Raw genomic sequence first — 15,588 nt, 5'->3', positions numbered from 1 at the left:
TTTATAAATCGCTGAAAATTAGAACCATTACAGACCAGCATTTTCTGAGACCTTTAGCTTCTAAAAAAACAAGGATGGCAACATCCATAAAAGCGAAGCTCTGAAACGGTACGACAAACGGACATTAACATTTGTATAGTGTCAGAACTGAATAATCAGAATATAAATGTATAAGAGTCAAAGCAAAATTGTAAGTAAATTTGTTAAAAAACTGCTTGATACAGGATAATGATTATGGACATACTTACATTTTTAGAACTTGATTATAGAGTTGCTTCGCTTATAATATTGTACTTTGTTGTCCCAGGAATCAGTATACCAAAAATCAGACCAATCGGATAATTAGGGCAAATACAAATTTGTTGTTAAAAATGTAAAAAATTTAACATGTTTAAAATGGACGTACAGACATTCTGGTAATGATTATAGAGTTGCTACGCTTTCTAACTTGTACCTAACTATTACAGGAATCACCATGCAAAATTTGAAATCGATAGGACAATTCTAACATGCCTAAATTAACGAAAAAAGCTATTTAAAAAAGTAAAAAAATCAACATGTTTAAAATGGACATACGGACATTTTGGTAATGATTATAGAGTTGCTACGCTTTCTAAATCGTACCTAACTACTAAATAAATCACCATGCAAAATTTGTAATCGATAGAACAATTCTAACATGTCTAAATTAACAAAAAAAGCTATCTGTGACGGACGTACGGACGGACGGACGGACGGAGGGACGGACGGACCGACCCTAATTATAGAAAAGCTTCGCTTTTAAAAATCCTTAAAACTTTATGCTATAGAATGAACGTACTGAGAAACAAAACACTAAAATTATGTAATTCTTTTAATTGAAATTTTGGAAACATTATAGGACAAACAACCAACCAACTTATCCCATCCCTCCCCCTTTTTTTTAAAAAAAATTTGAATCCCCAAGGGAGGGATTGGCTATTGTGCCAATTTTAAACAATTTTTCATGGACCTATCTTCCTATTATTGAAACTATAATCGATAAGATAATGTCATAAATCTTTAAAAATAAAGAATTTTATCTTATTGTTAAGTTTTCTTTTGATCTTTGGAAAAATGGGGAGTTAATATTAATAAAGTTAAATATATCATTAATTTATTGTACTTTTAGACTTCTCACTTATTTAAAAGCGAAGCTTTTCTATAATTAGGGTCGGTCCGTCCGTCCGTCCGTACGTCCGTCCGTCCGTACGTCCGTCACGGATAGCTTTTTTTGTTAATTTAGACATGTTAGAATTGTCCTATCGATTTCAAATTTTGCATGGTGATTAATTTAGTAGTTAGGTACGATTTAGAAAGCGTAGCAACTCTATAATCATTACCAAAATGTCCGTACGTCCATTTTAAACATGTTGATTTTTTTACTTTTTTTAATAGCTTTTTTCGTTAATTTAGGCATGTTAGAATTGTCCTATCGATTTCAAATTTTGCATGGTGATTCCTGTAATAGTTAGGTACAAGTTAGAAAGCGTAGCAACTCTATAATCATTACCAGAATGTCTGTACGTCCATTTTAAACATGTTATTTTTTTACATTTTTAACAACAAATTTGTATTTGCCCTAATTATCCGATTGGTCTGATTTTTGGTATACTGATTCCTGGGACAACAAAGTACAATATTATAAGCGAAGCAACTCTATAATCAAGTTTTAAAAATGTAAGTATGTCCATAATCATTATACTGTATCAAGCAGTTTTTTAACAAATTTACTTACAATTTTGCTTTGACTCTTATACATTCGCATTCTGATTATTCAGTTCTGACATTATACAAATGTTAATGTCCGTTTGTCGTACCGTTTCAGAGCTTCGCTTTTATGGATGTTGTCATCCTTGTTTATATAAAAACTTGTGAATGCGCCGATTGCCTCTCGTATTATAGACAGCTTTCCGCGTATCAAAATCAAAAATGAAACATCTGTTAGCTTTGATGGTCCGAGAGTTCGGGTTTACAAAACTGGTAATAATAGTATGGTTTTTAAAAGCGAAGCTTTTCTATAATTAGGGTCGGTCCGTCCGTCCGTACGTCCGTCCGTACGTCTGTCCGTCCGTCCGTCCGTCACGGATAGCTTTTTTCGTTAATTTAGACATGTTAGAATTATCCTATCGCTTTCAAATTTTGCATGGTGATTCCTTTAGTAGTTAGGTACGATTTAGAAAGCGTAGCAACTCTATAATCATTACCAAAATGTCCGTACGTCCATTTTAAACATGTTGATGTTTTTACTTTTTTGAATAGCTTTTTTCGTTAATTTTAGCATGTTAGAATTGTCCTATTGATTTCAAATTTTGCATGGTGATTCCTGTAATAATTAGGTACGAGTTAGAAAGCGTGGCAACTCTATAATCATTACCAGAATGTCCATACGTCCATTTTAAACATGATGATTTTTTTACATTTTTAACAACAACTTTGTATGTGACCTAATTATCCGATTGGTCTGATTTTTGGTATACTGATTCCTGGGACAACAAAGTACAATATTATAAGCGAAGCAACTATATAATCAAGTCCTAAAAATGTAAGTATGTCCATAATCATTATCCTGTATCAAGCAGTTTTTTAACAAATTTACTTACAATTTTGCTTTGACTCTTATACATTCGCATTCTGATTATTCAGTTCTGACATCATACAAGTGTTAATGTCCGTTTGTCCTACCGTGTCAGAGCTTCGCTTTTATGGATGTTGTCATCCTTGTTCTTTTATTTTTTTGTGAAAATATTGTATGTAAGCATGTACATAATATTACTCGGTTTCGAAGCTATACTGGAAAATATTTTCTATGAGGCATTTTGTCCTTTATATTAAGATTCCCATAGCCATAAAAGAATTCATTTGAAAAGGATAACACGTATATACAAAAAGGCTTGAATATTTATTTAACATTGGACTTAGGCATATAGACTTATTCAGATTTTGTTAAAAGAGTAAAGTATATAAACATAAGAGAATGTCCTTTTTTCTTTGTGTCTGTACCAAAAGTTCTCTCTAATTGCTGAACCGATATGATTCTCCTTTACAGTGTAGCTTCTCATAGGTACTAAGCGCTAAATTAATGTAGATAGATCCCTAATGAAGATACACAAAATTATCCCTTCTGTAAATTAAAATTATTGTAGTAAATGTTTAAAGACTACTAGAAATCGAGTGCCCAAAGTTTTTGAACCAACGAATAAGATAACGCGTTTAGAAAACTGTTGGTAACAGTGTAAATTATAAACCATTGTCCCCTACCTTCCTAAGGATTTAAAAATTCTCACAATTTTCGGATTAGTGACTTAGGAATTCAAAACAAAATCCTCTATCTTTTTTTTCAATTGTAAGTTGAGACATTTTTATTCATAGGGTTATTTTAAGTATCACAGCTACTTTGTAACTAGCGTATGTTTGTACACCCATACGTTCGTATGTCACTTCGTCAAGTTTCTTATAAAGTTTCGTGATTATTTTAGTATATTTCTTAAGTTGTTCAATATCAATGCTGCACTGCTTTAATGCATGGATCTAAAGTGATAAGACAATGGCCGATAAATTAATGTACATGAACCCGGTATTAGTGTCGGACTGATTATGACGTAACAAAAAAAAATAGCCAATGAGAGGACATTATTGTCCAATGGTAAAATTCATAGTAGCCTCTCATTAGCTAATTGTTTTTGTTACGTCATAATCAGTCCGACACTAATACCGGGTTCAATGTACATCCCCAATGATGATAAACAAAATAAACATTAATATACATTACAATGAGAGGTTAAAACGTTTGGACACTCAAATTAATGACCCAACTAATCAGAATTCATTAAAAGTTCACAAACTTAAAAAATATCTGGTTTAATGCGTAAATTAAAGCTTGAAAAATAACTTGTTTTTGTTGCGTTATTAATAGCCATAATTGTCCTTGTTATTTAATACAATAGCTTTAAACGTGTTTGAAATATTTTTACGTTTAGATTATAAAGGATTGGAAAAATTGCAGGATGATTTAATACCAGTAGTTGTAGGTTTAAGTGTGAATATATGGATATTACGACAGGGGAAATATTGCAGTCAATTTATGTTGCTAACATGGACACCATTTATTGATCATTTAGATTATCAAGTAGGAGGGGAGGAGATTGTGTAGAGAGGGTGAATGGGGTCTTATTTTTGCCAGCTATAAGCTTCACTAAGAGTACATGATAATCTGTTGTAAGATTCAAAAAATAATAAATCCATTAGTGTTACTCAATATCTCGAAAGGCTATTAGGTATATTAATTTCAGGGAAGTTTATTATATGTTCTTTTGGAAGGTATTCTGCCATTTAAACTGATGTGAAGACCATGTATCTTAAAGGGGCGAAGACAAAAGTTATTTATCACATCGTATTATAAACAGCTTTCTACGTATATTAAATGAAAAAACAATTTTGTTAGATCCGAGGGACGGAAGGCCTGGGATAGCTAAACAAATAAATTTTATAATTTTATTTTATTATTTGAAGAAAATTGTCTGTAATACGATGTATTACATAATTGTCCAGTATGACTTAGAACTGGTTTTAATGCAGCAGATATTAATCGTTTTTATGCATGATCAGTTTAGCCGTTTACGGGATACTAATGGAAATACTAAGTTAAAAGACATCCTGTTACTTTATAAGATGCGTCATTTTTTATGTATATTTGATATAATATAATAACTATTATAAACAATAAATGAAAATAAAATGACTGCGTATTGTTGTAAAAAAGCACAAAATCCTTTTTTTATTTATATGATTCAATTAGAAATAAGTTTTTATGTTCATATTGTTTTATGCTTAATTCAGGGAGGGAGGGGACAGTAGACTGTGAGTTATAATGGTACTCAAAGTTTTCTTATTCATTGGCTCAAATTTTTGGGTAATTTTATTCAATTGTTGTTGGTTGGGTTAAAACAAATTGTGTCCAAACTTTTCAACCATTAGTTTTGATCTATATGAGTGTTATTTTTGTTTATCATCTTTGGGAATGTACATCAATTTATTGTCCATTGTCTTATCCCTTTTAATCCCTTGCTTTATTATAGCTATTCTATGTCATTTTGTGCTATTATAAGCAATCTAATATAATATAATTTTCTTAATTCATACATTTTACTAAGAAAAACAGGAATAAGACAATGGACTGTTAAAAAGATACCCCTTCAACAGATTTTTAGTTGGAAAATTTTGGACACTGCTGGTTTACAAATGCCAATCAAGATTTAATAAAAATGATATACACTTTTAAGTTAATTTGGAAAGAGTTTTAATAAAAATTTGAAGCCCAGTACAATTATTAGACCGATTTTTAAAACTATGATCAATATTAAACATTCCTGAAAAGGATATTCATTCAATGTAAATTTTACCAAAAATGTCCTATAAATTGATTTATATCCGAAATAATGTTACACAAAATTAATCCTTGTGTAGATTACAATTAGTGGTTGTTAAGCAACTTCTTGAACGAACGAATCAAAATTCACTAAGAATCCCCAAAGTTGTTGAGCCAACGAATAATAAAACGTTATCATAAAACTATACTGGACTAGTGTAAAAAAGCCCAATGTCCCCTTCCCTGATTTTTATATTATTTTATGAGATTTTAATGTAAGTGTTGACCTAAATAAATATTTTACGACATATCATCAAAAAAATCGAATGGTAATTATCATATTTTACTTTTTAGTACACTGGCTGCTACGTCCCTAGAGGCATCTTATAATCTTTGTTAAATGAAATTAAACTGTTTGTAGAAGATTAAGAGTAATTAAAGCCCCCCAGTTTGAATAAATGTAAAGGGAAGAAGGTTTCTGTGTTCTTTAGGCACTTTGAGGTGAATAATCATAAACTCTTTGGAGGGAGAGTACATTTGACTATAAATTAAGCTGGTACCCAAAGTTTCTGGACACATTATCTTATTCATTGGCTCCAAAACTTTGGGCGCTTTTTTGAGTTTGATTGGTTAGTTTCAAACTTCTGGACCAATAACTTTATTCTAAAGCAGTGTTAATCTTGTTTATCATAATTGGTAATGTATAAAAAAAATATCGTCCATTATCTTATCCCTTAAAATCCCTGCAAACATCCAAACAGTACTTATTAGTAAATATCGAGTTTATGCTTTTTTAAAAATCATAACGTTGCATGTTATCAAATAATCATTACGTGTGGAGGTAAAACAAAATAGATTATTATTGTTTACAGCAAAAATTTCATAATGCGAATTAAGACCCTGCTTAACACTAGAAAAATTGTATTGTTCATTTAAGGAAAGCTTCACATAATATTTTGATTCTGTTCTAATCGATATATTATTACTTGGATATTGCACCATATTTTCTCTAATAAAGTAATGATCGCAGTTGACTAAAATAACGAAACACATCCCCTTTAACATAACCCTCCTCCTTTTTACTGGATCAACTAACTGATTAATAAATGAGGTCCATATTAACAAGTTGAATTGACGACAATTTTTTTTCTTGTCAATATATACAAGTATTCTAAATACATCCATTTCTGTTCTATTCAAGATTTAGGTCCTGCGATGGTTTTTGGCTATTTTTATGCCCTAATTTTTAAAGCTATTTTGACTAAACACAGTTATTAAAAAGTAGTTTTTACTTGTGTGAATTTAGCATATTTGATTAATAAACTAATCATAGGGTGGAGATTATAAACCACACGAAGGGATTCTACAATTTTTGGCGCAAATGGTTATATTTCCCCCTTTAACAAAATCCTCCAGCTTTGAATTTGAAGCGTTTTTGTAAATAATTCCTTTCAAAAGGAGGTAGGGGACAATGTAATATGAATAAGACTAATCCCTTAGGTTCTATAAATGGGTTCTCCCATTTGTTGGTTAAAAAGAGATTTTCATTTAATCTTTATGGCTTGTAAAAACTAGCAGTGTTCAAAATTTTCTAATGATAACTTAAAGTTTTAGAAGGACTAGTTTTGTTTTAAGTAATTTAGGGTTTACATCAATGTATCGTACATTGTCTTATCACTAAAATGATAGAGGTGACACTGGCTTTATGTAACTCTACCCACGGGGTTGGAACCGTGTGCTGACATTCGAGTTAGGTCTTTGAATATCAGCCAATAGCTTCAGGAATATCAACACAGCTAAGTCGCTACAAAAAGAAAGAATCAACTTGATAGTATTTCAAAAAGTTCCCAAAAACTTAGGCCAGGTAGTTGTTTGGGTTATATACATCTATACATTTATTGTCTTCTAAAATATAGAATTTAAATTTGAAGGTTTTTTCCTATAGGGAGATTGTCCTATTTTGTAGCTGTTATAAAAAGTGACTACACAATCAATTTGAATGACTCACTTCCTAAAGTTCAGGCACTCAGGGATTTTAAGTGATAAGACAATACTTATAATAAAGTAACAGGATTTCTGTGTTCAGTCTGTGCCGAAGGATCTCGCCAACCGCCATATGGTTCTCCTTTACAGTGCGTGTAGTTTCTCATAGGTTCTGGAAAGGTTTATGGCTATTTTGGGGGAGGGTACCACCACCCTCCCAAGAGAAATCGAAAATAAAATGATGGTAAATAATATTACCACTTCTGAACATCAAAATTATTGGTTGATTAGTTTAGACAGTACAAGTTTCGAACCTATCAATTAAAGTACCCAAAGTTACGTGTTTATAAAACTTTGGGTACCAATGTAACTTACAGTCAAATGTCCCCTCCCTTCCTCCGTGATGCACACACACCCTTATTACGATTTAATTATGTTCGGGGGAAAATTAAAATCAAAGCAATTAAGTTACTTTTTTGCTGTCAAAAGCAAAGTTTGTTATTTGGCCAGTAATGCAATGATTTAAAAACAAAACAGCCATACTGAAAAATCATGTATTGCATCGTATTACAGACAATTTTTCACAAAGAACAAAACAAAAAACATAAAATTTATACCAGTTTTGTAATTTTTCATTTAGATTTCCGCGGAAAGCTGTCTATAATACGATGCGTATGTCGTCATACATTAGACAAACACACACACTTTCAATTTACCAGTTGTTTTGCACCTAGCTGCTAAGGGGAGTTGATATACGAAATAAATAACCTAAAACCTAAGGACAAAAAAAGCTATTTAAGAGAACTTTAATAAACATTTTTTTGTATTTACATTTTAACGTAAGGACAAAAAAGTACAATTAACCTAAAATCATCCTAAGGATTATTCATATTATAATGGGATTCCTTTTGATTAAGACAAAATCAATATAAAAGATACGTATTAAAATCATGATATTTAGTATAACACCATAATAATATAAAAAAATAATTTCAAACTAATAAACAAAATCAAAGGAAATATTCATATTTATTTCCAAAAGGAAGAATTTTATCTAATATGGCGAGACAAAAATTTATTTTAAATAAATGAGGTCAAAATCAAAATAACAAGTATGACAACATCCATAAAAGCAAAGCTCTGAAATGGAAGAACAAACAAACTTAAAGAGTGCCAAAACTGAATAAACTGGATATTAATGGATATGTCTATACAAAGTATAGTATACAAAGTTGTAAGTAAATTTGTTGCAAAACTGATTAAATACATGTTGCTGTTTAAGGACATACTTACGTTTTTAGGACTTGATTGTAGAGATGCTTCGCTTATAACACTATACCTTGCTGTATTAGGAATCAGTATTAAAACAATCAGATGAATAAAATAATTTTAACAAAAATTTGTTGTCAAAAAAGTAAAAAATCAGCTTGTTTTAAATAGACCTACGGACGGACGGACGTACGGACCGACCCTAATTATAGAAAAGCTTTGCTTTTAAAAAGAAGATATCAAGTTACAATTTCCTCTACCTTCAAGAAGCTACTTAGTAATATGAGCAATAATATTCATAATTAGCACAGAATGATGTCTGTCCGTTTGTCTGCCAGAAGCTTAAGATCTCGGTAACCGCTGAACCGATTCGGCTCTACACTTATAAAAAATATTTTTTAATTAATAAGCCTTAAAAAAAATGTTAATAAATTTATATTTCAGAAGCTTTAAATTTATATCAAAAGAAACAGCCATTTTATATAACTTTACATAAATTTGCATACACTAGGTATAGAGTAGATTCGCTACTGAAACGGATATAAATTATATAATATGACGAGACGACCATACTTATAGCAAAACAGCGGTGCTATTTTAAAAATTTAAATATATAGAGTAACAAGAATGAGCATATCCGTAATAGCAAAGGAAATAAGGATACACTTATATCCTTTTACTTAATATAGGATATAAATTATATAATATGGCGAGACAACCATACTTATAGCAAAACATTGGTGCTATTTTAAAAGTTTATATAAGGCTATAAAGAGTAACAAGAATGAGCATATCCATAATAGCAAAGGATATAAAGACACACTTATATCCTGTTACTTAATATAGGATATAAATTATTTAATATGGCGAGACAACCATACTTCATAAAACAGGGGTGCTATTATAAAAGTTTAAATAAGTTTAAATACGGCTTTATCATAGAGTAACAAGAATGAGCATATCCGTAATGGCAAAAGAAAACACACTTATATCCAGTTGATAAGAATGTAAAAAGACAGGGATCTTAAGGGATAAGACAATGGACGATAAACTGATATACATCCTAAATGATCATAAACAAAGTTACCTAAGTTCTCCACTTAAATCTTGACAGAGTTTTAGAGTGTAATTATTAGGGATCTAAAGTGATAAGACAATGACCGTTAAATTTATGAACATCCCTAATGATGACACATAAAACAAACCCATCCGTAGAATACAATTTGTTGTTGAAACGTTTGGACCCTCAACTCAATGAACCAACCAATCAAATTTCAATAAATGTCCCCTAAGTTTTTAGGCCAACGAATGAGAAAACGTTATTATAAAACTTTGGGGACCAGTGAAATAAACAGCCCAATGTCCCTCCTTTGTAATTATTATCTAATATGGCTAGACTAATCTATCTATCTATTAACGTCTATAAAAGTCCATATGAGGTTATTATATGAAGAACATGGGCGAGCACATCCGTAGTTATAACGGAAGTAGGTATCAATAAACACTTTCTTGGATTAAAAAAGGAAATCAAATTTGTTACAAGGCTAGACTACTTACGATTACGTATCGGTCAACACAACATAATCTACTAGTTTTTCCGCCCATAGCATCTATAAGCTTTTCCCCCTCCCATTTTGATTTTCTGTGTCTTGTAATCTGCTTAGTTTTTTTATTAAAATCTAATTGTGACAACTTCAACTTTCTAGCAATTGTTAATTTTTAACAATTTAAAAAAAATGATGTCTTAGATAGCTCTTTGAATAATTTTTAGAACTATTAAAAGTCTTCAATAAACACGAAAATATATTTAGACAGACGTTTAGACAATGTCTTGTTTATGGAGTAGCTGCCCTACTTATAAATTGAACTTTTATGATTTGAACCAATTAACGACCCTTCATATTTAATTACTTTATATTCATGAATGTAATATAATTATTTTATTACCATTGCGGTTATAATACATACATTGGATCATTATAAAACCTTGAAAGTTAATGACTATTTTGTTTTATTTTTCTTTAATAATTGGGGTCGGTCCGTATGTCTGTTCGTACACAGTTATGGAATCTCAACGACAAAGATTTTTTTATCCAATCTTGACAAGTGAGGTATATTTGGAAAGAGGATTATATATAGAAAACGCCTATGAAAATTAGAAAATCCGCAGAAATCATATTTGCAAGTTATTTGCAAAAATCTGCAATGCTAATTTGCAAAATTAATTTCATGCCTTAAATGACTTTTTTAGAAAAAATCGTTTTATGAAATGTGTTTATTTATAAGTTTAGAACATACTTAGAGCAAAAAAAGTTTCTTTAGTGTTACTTTTTTCACTTTATATATGAAAAAAGCAGTTTCTCACATTTTATGATAAAAAAAGGTATAGGAACCAAAAATATGATTTTTCTTGATGCAAACACAATAATTGGCATAAAATCTATCATACTAAATGTAAAAATCAGATATAGAATCCTTTTTAGAGCTAATATAGTGCAAAAAGTAACCAAGACATTTTTGCAAAGTATGAAAATCTGAAGAAAAAAGTTCTTTTTGCTTTTGATATACATATCAGATAAATGTATATAAAATTAGTGATTAAAAACTATAAAACATGTTATAAGTTTTTTCAACATTGTCATTGATTAAATTGCACTTTTAGGTTTAAGAATTACCGAAGTAGTGCATAAAAACTCTTTTTATGATGTAATTGAACAAAATAAATGCCAAAAACCAACTACAAAATGGTCTATTGCATTATAAAAAACGCCTAATTGTTGATTTGAATTTATTTTGTTTAATAACTTAATAAAAAGAGTTTTTATGTGCTACTTTGGTAATAAGTAAACCTAAAAGTGCATTTTAATAAATGATAGGGTTGAAAAAGTTATAACTTGTTTTATAGTTTTTGATCACTAATTTTATATACATTTATCTGATATGTATATCAAAATCAAAAAGAACTATTTTCTTCAGATTTTCATACTTTGCAAAAATGTCTTGGTTACTTTTTGTACTATTTTTGCTCTAAAAAGCATTTTATATCTGATTTTTACATTTAGGATGATAGTCTTTATGCTAATCATTGTGTTTACATCAAGAAAAAAAATATTTTTTGTTCCTATACCTTTTTTTATCATAAAATGTGAGAAACTGCTTTTTTCATATATAAGGTGAAAAAAGTAACACTAAAGAAATTTTTTTTGCCTTAAGTATGTTCTAAACTTATAGATAAACACATTTCATAAAAAGATTTCTTTTTAAATAAGTCATTTAAGGCATGAAATTAATTTTGCAAATTAACATTGCAGATTTTTGCAAATAACTTGCAAATATGATTTCTGCGGATTTTCTAATTTTCATAGGCGTTTTCTATATATATTCCTCTTTCCAAAAATACCTCACTTGTCAAGATTGGATAAAAAAATCTTTGTCGTCGAGATTCGATAACTGTGCGTAACGGAAAGCTATGATCCTTAACCCATTAGTGCCAAACCGGGTTTTAAAACCCGGTGCCAGAAAATGTAAAAAAAAACGGTTTCCGGCTTCATAATTGCATCATTCTCAGTATGAATCCCCCCTCTACTACCCTGGCTTTCATTTCCCCCTGGAGCAGGCAGTTTTGCTTACTTCCGTTTGCCGGTATAGATCAACAAAGTTTGAAAATCATGACAATTCAAAATACCCCATCTAACTTTTTTGTTTTTATAGTAAAGTCGCTGATTTTTTTCGTTAAATCTAAAGTTTATTGACAAGTACATCTATTTGTGAATTCGTTTTATTTAAATTATTATTTTTTATATGATTTTTTTATCGTTTTTTTACGCCCTATATAGGCCCGGTTCGGCATTTCCATTTTGAGTCTGAAATTTTTATTACCTGGTTTCACTAATAGATCTTTTTTGACAACAACAACAAAACAGGGTTTTTTTACCCGAAATCGCCGGCTAAACACGAAATTTGAAATAAATCGCTTCGTATTATACTTGTAGCTCTTTAGATTACATGAGGTTGTGTAGTTTTCAATTACGGATCGTATCAAAGTTCTAAAAAGTGTTCATCTCACTTTTGGCGTTCAAAAATTACATTTTTCGATTTTTGGTCAAAATAACCGGGTTTATACAGGTCAACCGGGTTTTAAAACTGGGGGAAAGCACCAAAAACGGGTGTTAATGCCTGGTTGGTATTTATGGCCAAGCCGAACCGGGTTTTTTTGCAACTTTCCTGTGCATGCCACTAGAGCAAAACAAAAAAATACGAATTCCGTTTTGACCATTATAAAGCTTCCCTGAAACTTACAGCTTGATCGGCCCATAAAAGTGGCGCTTGGCACTAATGGGTTAAATAAGGTATGTCAAAATTGTCCTGTCGATTCAATGCTTGATATGTTGATTTTTATTACAGTTAAGTACAATTTAGTAAGTGTTGTCTTAATAACCATAACACTTTGGTTAAGTGTGACTTCCGAATTTGCGGGAAGTTCTAGAGATCTTAGTCTTACAAGGCAAAACCCCCAACACCAGGAACCATCAAGTTCAACAGCAGGTTTGAGTATAGATTTATTGACACAAACTATTTCAAAGTCCTGAAATTACAAAATCAATTAATACAAAATTCCAGTTTATATATCCACACAATATTATTTGCTTTTTAAAAATCTTTTTTTCTACGGTTAAAGAATCTTTGGGTACTTTGGCTTTAAAGGAAAATTATTTGGTTTAATAGATCATTGTTAAATGCATAAATATAAGCACATAAAAATTACTAAAACATAATATTTGAATCATAATAAAGTTTCACGTGTAGCTGGCTAAAGCCTTTAAACTTAATAAATCCGTCCTATATGCCATACAATTTATATATATAAATGAAGAAAAAACTACCTGAAGTTCTTATGGTTTAAGCACCTGGCATACTAGGGTTATTCACGCACTTTGAGACCAATGTTAGGCCCGACTCAATTCTCCGAATGTCTTTATCCACACACACATAAATCAGAAGTAACGTGGAGAGACCAAACATAAACAATTTTACAATGCCGCAACTCTTTAGGAAAATCAAACAAAGACGACATTTTTTCTGACTGGAATTATGAAATAAGGAAATTAATTTCGATCTTGATAAACACAAAGCTTCCTCAAAAAGAGGTTAAGACAAGTGTAATAAATCAAATCATTTCAAAAAGTTTTTTTTGTTAATGTTTGTAATGCTTTTTAGATATTTTAAAATGAATTTTACTTCAAGCATTTATCCTATTGCCATGCATTTTAGACTAATGAATTCTAGACCTATTAGTTATAAAGCAGAGCATACCAATAATTCATTTTGCTTCTTTGATTTTAAACAGCTACAAATTTTATTTGTTTGTCTGTCTGATTTCTGGAGCTTCGATTTTATGGATGTTTTTTTATACTTTTTTTATGTTAAACTTAAGTAGTAAGACATTGTGTTTCAATAATAATCATAAAAAGTTTACAATTTTAGTTTTTGATATCCTATTAATGTTTTTTGTCTGAAGATTTAATCCTTGGTATGGTTTTAGGCTAATTTTTCTGTTTTCTATCTAGCCCTTTGAATAAAGAGCACCCTAGACTTTAGTGGCGCAGCCGCTAGTTTCTATATATTGTATGAAAGGATAATTTCATAATAATGACCCTTAGTCACTAGTATAGGTTATCAAATGAATTTGGTACATTTATACAAACTTAATTTACTGATAACTAAAAAGGTCGATTTGGTCCAGGAAAAATATTAATTTTTGATAACAATTAAATATCTTTAAAAAAGTGTTTTTATCCGATGGAAATAATAAATTCCATGAATGTCGCGAAACAACAATAGCATCTGTCTGTCTGTCCGCATGTTCCGAAAGATCTCGCTAACCCCTAAACTGATATGTTTCTCCTTTACAGTGTAGCTTCTCATTGGATTTATTAAGTATTATAACTATTTGGTACTAACACCCTTACAAGAAAAATCCCCCCTAAAAAAGTGACCCATTACAAAAAAAGTTTTAGTTTAAAACTAAAATTAAATGATGTGAATGGGGGTCGACTTTTACACCCATCACCTCGAGTGTCCCTAGAGGCCTCTAGAGGCGTAATTGTAAGTAAATTGGTAAAGTGCTTCTTGTGTTAATAAATTTGACCACACAACAATAATCATTAAAATTGTTACCATCTCTTAGAGTCTCCCATCTTAGCCGGAAGGGAGGGGACATTAGACTGAAAGTTTTAATGGTACCCAAAGTTTTATAACCACGTTCTAGAACTTTTCAGTCAAGAATTACAATCTACAAAAGAGTAAATTTTGTTTATTATTATTTGGGATGTATGTGAATTTATCGGCCATTTCCTTTTCCCTAAAGATCCTTTGGGATCAACTTTCGGCAAACCTTTTCTTACGAAGAGTAATTATGTAGAATAAACATTAAACATAATATTTTTTTAATAAAGCCATTATAACTTATTAAAATATTATACATGAAGCAATTTTATTAAAGAAATAGTAATAATTTGCAATGGTCTTAATTTTTCATTAAACATATCTAAGTTTCGTCGGATTGCAACACATTAAAAAATTTTATAGTAGTAAAGCTACACTATAATTCGCAATGTCCGTTCGTCAGTCAGTTTTTTTTCTTGGTAGTACCCATCCCCAGGACCTATGATAAGCTACACTGTATAGGAGAACCTAATCGGTTCAGTAGTTAGAGGGATCCTTCGGAACAAACAAACACACAAATAGTAAACACACAGACAAACAGGCAGACAGAATTTGAATCTGAGACATCCTGTTACTTTATTATAAGGAAATATTCTTGATTAAATTACTCAATGCAAGAAGACAATAAGATAGTTGGTTGGGTTGGTATTTACAATAATCTAACTAGAGCAGGGATATTAAGGGATAAGACAATGGACTATAAGTTAATGTACAACCCCAATTAT

The sequence above is a fragment of the Acartia tonsa genome, chromosome 9 (assembly GCF_053477335.1).
Source record: "Acartia tonsa isolate MP-2025a chromosome 9, ASM5347733v1, whole genome shotgun sequence".
Lineage (NCBI taxonomy): Eukaryota > Metazoa > Arthropoda > Copepoda > Calanoida > Acartiidae > Acartia > Acartia tonsa.
Note: the sequence above shows the minus strand (reverse complement) of the source record.